Here is a 6220-nt window from a genome sequence, read left to right on the forward strand (position 1 = left end):
TTGCAACAAAAAAAAATCAAACTTTAACAGTGTTGATGTCTTAAAGGACAACAATAAGCACAGTATTATTGTTTGCGTTATTCATATTTATTGACAAAAGAGTAACACGTACGCCATTTCATGTTCCACGACTTAATTGACTTCGTTCAGGACGGTTCACGAACAGCGATGCTCATGGTCCAGTATCCAACTACCTATAAAATACTGTTCAGATCTCTAAGATCATAATTAAACAGATTAAAATGTTAGCAAATATCAAATGCAGGGTGGAACATCAGTGGCGTTTGCTTGATGGAAATCGAGGTAGCTGATTTTTGGACACTCAAAAACAACTTCCTGATCATCAAATCTTGTTAAAATTTCACCAAACTACTATAATCATTTTACTTTAAATTGTGATCATTAGTCCATGAAGTAGTTTTATCAGCGATTGAATCCAAGCAAAAATTTCACCAGGGGGAAAAAAAAACCCTAATACACTTTATTGCAACCGAACTGAAAAAAATATAACAATGTAGTGAAAGATAAACTATTAATTCTCCCTGTATAATGAGCAGAAAAGCTGCGAAAATTGTCAGAAACAATTTTCTGGGAGAACTCTCAGGTAGCAGCGCGCTTACGGAAACAGAAACGATTTTTTTTAGCCACAAAGCAGCAAACTGTCCGAAGATTGCGGCGTACCGACGATGTCCTTCCTAGCAAAAAAGCTCGAACCAATCTGTCCGTGTTCCTCTGACCCTCTCTTATCAACAAGGTGTTTGTTTCCACCCACAGAACTATCACTCACTCAGTCTGTTTTTTGTTTTTCGCACCATTCTGTGTAAACTCTTGAGACTGTTGTGTGTAAAAACCCCAGGAGATCAGCAGTTTCTGAAATACTCAAACCAAATACTCATCAGGCTCAAACCAACACCCACGCCGTAGTGAAAGAAAGTCACACTGAGATCACAATTTCTATTTATTTATTTTAATGCATTGTGCTGCTGTCGAGGGATTGGCTGATTGGATAACTGCATAAAACTGCAGGTGCATATTTGGGTGTTCCTAATAAAGTGGCAGGTGAGTGTGTATATATAATGAGTAGTGGTAATGATCTGCCTAAATGATGTTTTTATTTATGCATTTGTTTTTTATGTTATGAAACATTCATTCATTCATTCATTCATCACTGTGTGACCTTTAACTAAATTATATGACACTACTGAATAGAGTAATAATAATAATAAACACACCTTGCAAACTATCATACAAAAAAACACGCTGGCTATTTTCAAACTACTCCGAAAAAACTGAATAGATTTGAATAAATTAGGAATAAATGTCATTCCTGAACTGTATTTTGTGATTATTATTATTAACACAATGGGGTGGCACGGTGGTGTAGTGGTTAGCGCTGTCGCCTCACAGCAAGAAGGTCCGGGTTCGAGCCCCGTGGCCGGCGAGGGCCTTTCTGTGCGGAGTTTGCATGTTCTCCCCGTGTCCGCGTGGGTTTCCTCCGGGTGCTCCGGTTTCCCCCACAGTCCAAAGACATGCAGGTTAGGTTAACTGGTGACTCTAAATTGAGCGTAGGTGTGAATGTGAGTGTGAATGGAGTCTGTGTCTATGTGTCAGCCCTGTGATGACCTGGCGACTTGTCCAGGGTGTACCCCGCCTTTCGCCCGTAGTCAGCTGGGATAGGCTCCAGCTTGCCTGCGACCCTGTAGAACAGGATAAAGCGGCTACAGATAATGAGATGAGTAAACACTGGTTTTAAAAGTATTGGCACCCCAATAATTAGGGCTGGGCAATACAGTGATTTTAATAATGTGATAAACTGAGACACTGTGAAGCTTCTTATCGCTTTTATAACAGATCAGCAGCTGATTTTGTTGTTAAATGTTAAATTTATTTTTTCTTTATCGGTGCTCCTTCCTTCTAGTGTAGAATAATTTATTTTTGGAGACACTCAGCCAGGTTTTTCACAGTTACTTAAATGCATTTAATCAGAATCAGAATAGGAATCGGAATCTTACAGGAATATGGAATATATTAAATAGTATTATTAAAGATGGTTCTGGACAAATACATTACCCTAAATACTTTAATGACAAAGGTATCGAAAATTATAACATGGATGTAGTTGCTAATAGTTTTCATAATTTTTTTGTTAATGTTGGACCAAGATTAGCTCAAAATATCTCTGATCCAGTAACAAATGATGATTGTATAGATAATATTTTAAAGAGGAATTCTTGTTCTATGTTTCTTACACGAGTAGATGAGAAGGAAATTATTGATATAGTTAATAAATGTAGTAATAAAATATCCACAGATTGTAATGATATTGATATGAAACTAGTGAAAACTATTATTGGGGGGATTTCTAAACCATTAACATACATCTGTAACTTGTCATTTCAAACCGGTGCATTTCCAAGCAATATGAAAATAGCAAAAGTAATTCCATTGTATAAATCTGGGGACAAACACAACTTCACAAATTACAGGCCTGTTTCTTTACTTCTTCAATTCTCCAAAATTCTTGAAAAACTATTCAATAACAGATTCGATAAATTCATTGAAAAATACAAACTACTCAGTGATAGTCAATATGGATTTAGAGCAAATAGATCAACAGAGCTGGCACTAATGGAATCAATTGAAGAAATCAGTAACTCTATAGATGATAAGAAATATGTTGCTGGGATATTTATTGATCTTCAAAAAGCTTTTAATACTATTAATCATGATATATTAATTAATAAGATGGAACAATATGGGATAAGGGGAGTTGTATTAAATTGGATAAAAAGTTATTTGAGCAACAGGACACAATTTGTGAAGTTGGGTGACACTGTCTCAACTCGTTTGAATATTGATTGTGGTGTCCCTCAGGGGTCAGTATTGGGTCCTAAACTGTTTATTCTTTATATAAATGATATGTGCAATGTATCAAAGATATTTAAGATGGTATTATTTGCAGAAGACACAAATATGTTTTGTCCAATTTACATGAGTTAGAAAACATAATCTCTTCAGAATTGTGCAGGTTAAAAAGTTGGTTTGATCGAAATAAATTACCATTAAATCTGTCTAAAACAAAAATCATGTTATTTAATAATTATAAAATAAATAGGGCAATAAATGTACAGGTAGATGGTGTTGATATTGAAAGAGTTTCTAATAATAAATTTCTTGGGGTAATAATAGATGATAGAATTAATTGGAAATCACATATAAAATACATATTAATGAAACTATCAAGAAGCATATCTGTGTTGAGTAAAGCTAAGCACATCCTGGACTATAATTCACTCCGCATTCTTTACTGTTCCCTGGTTTTACCGTACTTAAATTACTGCTCAGTGGTGTGGGGAAATACGTATAAATGTTCACTTCATGCAATAACTATACTTCAAAAAAGAGCTATAAGAATAATTCATAGTGCTGGTTACCGAGATCATACTAATTCACTATTCTTAAATCCAAAATGTTTAAAATTCAGGGATATTATAGAATATAAAACTGCCTTAGTAATGTACAAAGTAAGGAATTATAAAGTACCAAGGAATATCCAAATAATGTTCTCGGATAGAGAGGGGGCTATAATTTTATGGGGAAATTGAAATTTAAAATTCGCAGTGCTAGGACAACGTTAAAAATGTTCAGTATTTCTATTTGTGGAGTAAAGCTATGGAACAGTTTGAATGTGGAGCTCATGAAATGTCCAACTATAAACCAGTTCAAAAAAAGGTATAAGGAACAGATGTTTATGAGGTATAGGGAGGAGGAATTACAATAATATGCTATTGATAATATAAGTGTATATATGTGGGTATGGGTACATACGGATATATTACGGTATATAAAAAGTGAGTATTTGTGTATGCATAATTGTATATAATATATAAGCATTATGCATAATTATGATATGGGTGTCTGTGTACGTATGGATGTGTATAGTTATAGGTATGTGTATATGTATGTACTGTATATATGTATTGTGTGTGTGTGTATATATGCATAGCATAAGTATCTGTATATATATGATTTGGGCGATATTATACCATGTTGGGTTTTTTTTTGTTGATTTTGCTTTCTTTTGTATATATAGTTTATTATGGTGGAAAGTGATGTTTGATTAACGGTGGTATAGAGGGTTAGGGTTTGCTAAGTTATTTACTTCTTCCTAATCCTTTCCGAACATTGTTATTGCCTTGTGGCTACGCTATTCTGTTTATGACTATGTTTTGATGATTGCATTTTTTATTTTTATTTTTTGTTTGCTTTTATATCTTCTTTACTGTTCGGAATCAATCAATCAATCAATCAATCGAAGTCAGGTTTGTTGGCTCGGCATGTTTTCACACACAAGGAATTTGGTTCCGGAATTTTGCGTCTCTCTGGTGATACAGAAAAAAGAAGAAAGCGTACACTGTGTATGTCAGGTACAATATAAACATTATAGACTTTACACAATCTATAATATCAGTAATATAATAGACAGCACACAGTATACAGACAATGCACAGGTTATTTACAGTACAAGACACAATAGACAAAAAAATGCACGTAAGACAGTCAGTGTGTGGAAAGCGCAGTAGTGTGTGTGTGTGTGTGTGTGGTCACACAAATAAGAATATATAATTAATAATAATAATAATAATAATAATAATAATAATAATAAGTTCAATTTATAGCGCTGTCGCCTCACAGCAAGAAGGTCCTGGGTTCGAGCCCTGGGGCCGGCGAGGGCCTTTCTGTGTGGAGTTTGCATGTTCTCCCCGTGTCCGCGTGGGTTTCCTCCGGGTGCTCCGGTTTCCCCCACAGTCCAAAGACATGCAGGTTAGGTTAACTGGTGACTCTAAATTGACCGTAGGTGTGAATGTGAGTGTGAATGGTTGTCTGTGTCTATGTGTCAGCCCTGTGATGACCTGGCGACTTGTCCAGGGTGTACCCCGCCTTTCGCCCGTAGTCAGCTGGGATAGGCTCCAGCTTGCCTGCGACCCTGTAGAAGGATAAAGCGGCTAGAGATAATGAGATGAGATGAGATGAGTTCAATTTATATAGCGCCTTTTACAAACCCAAGGACGCTTTACAAAAGAGTTACCACCAAAAAAAAAAAATTAGGAAGAATAAGAGTGAGGTAAAGAGAAGTTTTCAAGTTGGCTTTGAAGGAAGAGAGTGTGGAACAGTCACGAAGCGATTGTGGTAACGAATTCCAAAGTTTAGGAGCAGCAACACTAAATGATCTGCCACCCATAGATGCCAATTTAAAACGAGGAACAGTCAGAAGTCCACAGACAGAAGATCTGAGGGAGCGGGAGGGACAGTCCAAATGAATTAACTCACAGAGATAGGAAGGAGCGAAACTATGAAGAGCTTTATAGGTTAACAGCAAAATTTTGTATTTGATCCGGGAGATAACTGGCAACCAATGCAGTTGCTGTAAAACAGGAGTGATGTGAGCAGTGCGCTTGGTGAGTGTGAGGATTCTTGCTGCTGAGTTTTGAATGTACTGCAGGCGATTGAGCAATGTGGCAGGGAGACCATAAAAGAGAGAATTGCAGTAGTCAAGACGAGAAAAAATAAACGCATTGACCAACATTTTGGCATCAGTTTCCAAAAGAAAAGGGCGGAGACGAGCAATATTGCGGAGGTGAAAGAAAGCATTCTTAGTAATTAGTTTAAGATGGGGTTCAAATGTAAGGGTGGAGTCAAAGATAACTCCAAGGTTTTTTATAACTTGGGAAGGATGAATAGACACACTGTTGGGGTTCAACCCAGTCAGAGACCCCTGATTCCTTCGTGCTCCCTCGGATCCGGGACGAATGGAAAACGCGAGAGAAACAGACAGGAGAACCAGGAAGGTTTCACATGCCAGTTTATTCGCACAGTCACTTCGTCGAAATGAAAACATTCTTGGAAACATCTTATAGCATCTCTGTGTTTGTTTTGTCTTCATGTGTGTGTGTGTGTGTGTGTGTGTGTGTGTGTGTGTGTGTGTGTGTGTGTGTGCGTCTGTAGAAGTGTGTGTAATGATCTTGAATCAATCATAATATAATAACATATTTCTGACCATGACATGATAGTAAGGTACAGATAGATATAAGAGTCTCTGCTTATGGCCAGCTATAACATAGAGCATGGAATTTCTAAACACAGATAATGTCTAGTCTACGGAGTCTATTCAGAGACTAACACACACCATCTAACACCATCTAACCTAACACACACCATC

The sequence above is a fragment of the Neoarius graeffei genome, chromosome 26 (assembly GCF_027579695.1).
Source record: "Neoarius graeffei isolate fNeoGra1 chromosome 26, fNeoGra1.pri, whole genome shotgun sequence".
Taxonomy (NCBI): Eukaryota; Metazoa; Chordata; class Actinopteri; order Siluriformes; family Ariidae; genus Neoarius; species Neoarius graeffei.